The 4,115-nt window shown below is 32.9% G+C and overlaps 1 long non-coding RNA gene across 1 annotated transcript; it reads right to left on the reverse strand.

Annotated features, from left to right (window-relative positions):
* Window positions 1-1,205: 1,205 nt before the first annotated feature.
* Window positions 1,206-3,296, reverse strand: LOC130469312 (uncharacterized). Its single transcript, XR_008929761.1, has 3 exons — window positions 3,047-3,296; window positions 2,202-2,287; window positions 1,206-1,767 (listed from the first exon to the last, which is right to left on the reverse strand). It is a non-coding gene; the product is annotated as an uncharacterized lncRNA (long non-coding RNA).
* Between the last annotated feature and the right edge of the window lie 819 nt (window positions 3,297-4,115).

Consider the following 4,115-nt stretch of genomic DNA (forward strand, 5'->3'; position numbering starts at 1 on the left):
TAAGTAATTACAAGTACTATTGCTTTAATTTTTTTTTTCAAAGTTAAATTTAAACCTAATTTTGCTTAATTTTTTTCTTTTTCAGAAATACAAAGTGTCCGCAGGAAAAACAACAAACGTAAGTGATTTATGTCCAAAATTCGTACATGCAGCTAAGTCGTTCACTTCATTACTTTCTTTATGTTTAATTTACTAATGTTAAATTTTTTTCATTATAATGCTCATTTTCGTTGCCTTATGATTTTACAAAGCACTAACTTATGATTTTTTGGCTCCAGTACTGGAAAATCTACAAATGCGCCTGAAATCGGCACTGGAAAGAAAAAAAGAAACGATCGAGTAAGTAATTTTAAGTTTCCGTAGATTAATTTCGGTTTAATTTACTAATGTTCAATTATTTTCATTATAATGTTTATTTTCATTGCCATATGATTTTACCAAACCCTAACTACTGATTTTTTTGGCTCCAGTACTGGAAATTCCAAAAATGCGCCTGAAGTCGGCACGGGAAAGCAAAAAGAAACGATCGAGTAAGTAATTTTTAAGTTTTTGTAGATCAGTTCCTGTGTAATTTACGAATGTTCAATTTTATTCATAATAATGTTCATATTCGTTGTCATATGATTTTTCTAAATTTGAGAAATCACGCGCTAGGTAACTGCTTTAAGAATATTCTTATTGATGTACTGAGTTTGGTTTAGGAATGTTCAATTATTTCAAGTGTTATATTCATAATGTAAATCCTTTGAACTTTTGTTCATTTCTTCTGTCATTTTTTAAAACATAAAATCTAGAACTCATGATCATTGTCTTTATGTTAAATGTTCATATTTTTAGTAACTAGTTGTTGGACCGTGCGCTAGCCCGCACGGTCCCCCAAGATATAAAAAATTATCCATTAAAATGTTATGTAAAAAACGGGCGTAAAATTCCATGGTTAATGCAACACCAAAGGACAATGTTAAAATGTCATGCTTAAGTTAAAATTCATATAATAGTATTAGTAGTAGCATATGGAAACTTCCGCTCATATCATATTAATTTCAGTTCATCAATATAACATTTAACTTAATCACAACCCAGAAATAGAAAGTAGTTTCTAAAAAACATTCTCTAAAATATATAAAGAGCACATCCTGCGGGGAAAGTACAAAGATTATCCATTAAATCTTGCAATCTTGTTGATGCTACATCAGAGTCAACTACGTGTACAAACAACCCTAGCTTCAACATCTACAAAACGTCAGAGCCCCAAAATCAAGTAAAATTCATGACAATGACTGGCATTTTTGTGCAATAAGCAATGCATTTTAGTAACTGGATCAAAATGCAAAAAGTATAGCACAACTTTTGATCCCAACTTTCTTCCGGAATGAAGAGAGAAACATCATAGGAACAAGATGATGTCCAGTTACTAAAATGCATTGCTTAAAGTATGCAGCACTCCTCTATCTATTGTCAAACCCTTAAACAGGCTCAACCAACAATCACAAGACAAAATTCACAGTACACAAGCACTCCAGTCTTCTATTGGAACGATAAAAGTTGTCATCTAATGTAGAACTGAAAACTGTTTGATCAAGTCAAACATTCTAATGGATGCTCAGAATACAATTCTGCATAGGAAAAACATAACGGCCAGCCATGATTTCAGAGACATGTTAAGCACCTCTCGCTGTTGGAACATAGCCAATGCTCCATTGCTTCACAAAGGAACAAGATGATGTCCAGTTGTCTCAGAGATAGATCTTCTTTATAGCCAACCAACTGCAATTGGGACAAAGTTAGTAACATCTTAGATAATAGTGGGAAAATATAGTATATTGATCGTCTGGAAGAAGCCAGATAATGCAAATCGTCTGTTCACTGTTCAGTAATCCACAATGTCGAAGGAATGAAGAACAAAAAAAGGAGAAGTTTATCAGAACAGAGACCTGCAATTTAGTAAATCCATTATGAATGCTTGTGTTTAGATGTCCAGATGTCCAGAAGAATAGTATAAAGTTAAACGACTGGGAGAATTGTCATATTTTTTAAAATGACGCTGAATGTGAATCATGCACCTTAACCAAACAAATTTTGAGTAATTTCGGTCAAATTATAACCCACCTCATGACAAAAGAAAAAGAGACGTAAGTCATAAATTTTATACAAGCACACTCTTGAAGTAGATAAATGAGCAATTGGGTGGAGGAGGTTACTTGCTTAACCAATGTCTTGAAGGCCCAGAATCAGAGTGAGAACCTGAATGATCTCTAGAGAGAATCAAACAGTCGACGGAGAAAATCTATTTCATCATTAAGGACAAACACAAAAGATGCATAAAGTTAGAAACAGAAAAAGAAGATAGCAAAAGTAAGGATACACTCTTTTCACACTTTGTACCAACCAATGATTTTAGATCCTGAATCTAACATCCAAAACAAGAGAAAAGGTTTAGCCAGTAATATGTACATTGCAAGTTCAAGATAAAAGACAGCCATACCCTGCTTGCCAACAAATGATTTCAAAATCTTTTACTTTTTTTCATTGTGCAGGTGTCTGTGCGTGATACTCTCTCAAAAACTATATCAATTTCAAATGATACTTGCTAGTAACATCTTGTCTCATCTCAAAACAAACACAATATAAGCAGTGACAATGAACCCACTTTCCTACAAATAAAATCACACAGCGATTCCCCCACAATTGTAGCTCAAATCTAGCAGTTGCAAACGATCAACAATCATTTCAAACATAAACCAAAAATCATGAAACAAAACAGAATCACAACAAGCAAGATAATCGGCTCAATTATCAGAAATTTCAAAGTTAAATGATCCAACATAACATGCAAAATTTCCACATTGTCAAAAACAAATCAACAATTACATATTGTCGTCATCATAACTACCACCCCAAGTAAGCACCCAAATTGTATCAAACCCATATTATCAAAATGAAGGAGTACCAAACAAAGGCTTACACTTTTCAAATTTGAAAACCCTAATCAAACAAAATTAAGGAATATCACATGGCTTAGGTTAAGAAAGAGTGACAATAATACCTTGTTGCTCCTGACTCCTGAGTGAGGATAACTTGACATCTCAACCTGGCATACTTGTTAAGAACACGGTTGTACTGATTCCTACTCAGCACATAGTGCTCGTCATGATCGACGTCATATATAGTCTCATGAAGCTTCTGGAGCCATTCTAGAGCAATGTAAGGTAACTTATAATACTCGAACCTGAAATATGCAACTCTCAACTGATTCTCAACATTAGGAATTGGCCTCTACCTTCCTGATCAAGATCCCTAGTATCATAACCTGAATAAATTAGTACAAAATATCAAAACTCTAGTCCACAAATTCAATGTTTAAAATCACGCCATTACAATTTCGCAATATTTGGCAGAATCATTACCACAATAATAGAAATGGTTTTCAATTTGATTTGAATTACCTTCATCATCATGTAACCATAAAAAATAACAATTTATTAAAAATGTCAAAGAAACAATCAAACAACCAACATACCACAAGACAACTAAAAATCAAACACTAAAAAGTAATATAAAACAGAAAAATCAAGAATAAAACCACCAAAATTAACTAATTGTGTTGACTCGGCATGTCAAATTAGATCAATTAAGGATATCAAGTAATGTATAAATGTCTCAGATACTGCTATAACTGAATTATGTTGAGCTCTGATTTCTGTTCCGATCTCCAGAAATTTAAAAATAAAAGAGGAATGAAAAGGGTAATTATAAGATCACGGCGAGCGTAGATTGGACATACTGATAAACCATGGGCATGAAACACCTATTAAACATGAACTTTAAGCATGATAACTTTGATAAATAAGTAAAAGAATGATGAAAGCATAATGCCATAACCTAAGTTTACATATACTAGAAGAGTTTATTGATTACATAATGAAACTATACACTCGATAAAATAAAAAGAAAAATCAATAGACAGAGAGACAACAATGTTAAGTCACCATATATTCGGGGCTTCATTTAAAATAAGGAACTCTCCAGCTTCATTACTGGATCATCAATCTCTATTGTCAAGGAAAAACCAGAACCTGACTGTAAAAACACAAATATACATTAGGATCATACGT

The sequence above is a fragment of the Spinacia oleracea genome, chromosome 3 (genome assembly GCF_020520425.1).
Source record: "Spinacia oleracea cultivar Varoflay chromosome 3, BTI_SOV_V1, whole genome shotgun sequence".
Taxonomy (NCBI): Eukaryota; Viridiplantae; Streptophyta; class Magnoliopsida; order Caryophyllales; family Amaranthaceae; genus Spinacia; species Spinacia oleracea.